At 30.3% G+C, this 1348-nt stretch overlaps 1 non-coding gene across 1 annotated transcript; it reads right to left on the bottom strand.

Moving 5' to 3' along the window:
* Positions 1-576: 576 nt before the first annotated feature.
* Positions 577-650, bottom strand: TRNAI-AAU (transfer RNA isoleucine (anticodon AAU)). Its single transcript has one exon. It is a non-coding gene; the product is annotated as a tRNA-Ile (tRNA).
* Between the last annotated feature and the right edge of the window lie 698 nt (positions 651-1348).

Genomic DNA, 1348 nt, shown 5'->3' on the forward strand with positions numbered 1-1348 from the left:
ATGAAATCTACTTATGAAAGAGATTAAGATTAGAAAGTTTTATAATCTATCCTTCACTGAATGCATCGAGATATTTAAAAAAGATTGGCAAGAGCTTAACTTTCATTTGAATTTTGATTTATGGCCCTCTTAGCAATAAAGGAAGAATGGGATGTGATTGTTACATTGGTAACATAAAGAGTATAAATTTCAAAACACTAATCTAAGTAAATTTTGCAAGAAGTTTTGCTCTTTTTACTAAGGTAAAGAACTTGTCAAATACATGTACTTTCGGGTATTGGGATATAGCTTCCATCAATTTCCCTTACAAGTTCCGGCAAACTTTTTTGATAGGATGAAAATTATGTAGTACCATAACAAGTGCTATAATTTTGTCCATATACATATTGTTTGGTAGAAATATGTTTTAAAAACTTCCATCGTATCGTTGTTAAGGTTTTATACGCAATTCAATTTCTTTCTTGGAACAAAAACTTATAAAAGATAAAAAAGAACATATCAACACTCCTCGACATGGATAGGCCATTATTTTTATACTCTGAAAATTCATGGGTTTAAAAAACAAATTTCTTCTAATGGCCCATGCAGGTCTCGAACCTGCGACCTTCGCGTTATTAGCACGACGCTCTAACCAACTGAGCTAATAGGCCTACATATTTCTTTTCTTAGTTTATCGACATGTATAAAACTTTTAATTTCCTTGTTAATCCGTGTTAATAAAAGTTTTTGTATTCTATTTCTATAAATCATCAGGGTGTATCACATCACATTAGTGATATCATTATATATCTGTTGGTGGTATTCCAGTATTAGGTGTATTTTGCCCTACTTGAATCATAAGAAATAGCTAGAATCAATATATAAATAATTAACAATTCAATTTAAAATAGAGCGATATATTCAATGTCTTTGCTTGTGGGATAATAAAAGTACGCGAATTAGGAAAATTAGAAAAAAAATTCTTTGAACATATAAGGAATTTTGTTTAGTTGGTGTGCACTAAAGAATATGATATAAATTTCAAACATCGTATTATATTTCAGAGCTTTGCATATTATGTTCAAAAGTGATAGCATATCCAGGTCATTTGCCAAGGTTAAAATGTAAAAGGAGAACGTTATGGTGAACAACGCTTAAGATACCATAGAACTTCCCATTTGCTTTTGCCAACTTGACCCATGGAATATCAAGTTACAATGCATGGAAGAAAACATTTCATATTGTTCGAACTTTATACCCATGGTTTTGATGCCTAATGTGCAAGCAAAACAACAAATATAGCATAATTATGGTTCACAAATATGATGTTGTTAAGAAGAAAATGAAATTTGACAAGAATTTTGTTATT

Source organism: Arachis hypogaea, chromosome 15 (genome assembly GCF_003086295.3).
Source record: "Arachis hypogaea cultivar Tifrunner chromosome 15, arahy.Tifrunner.gnm2.J5K5, whole genome shotgun sequence".
NCBI classification, from domain to species: Eukaryota; Viridiplantae; Streptophyta; class Magnoliopsida; order Fabales; family Fabaceae; genus Arachis; species Arachis hypogaea.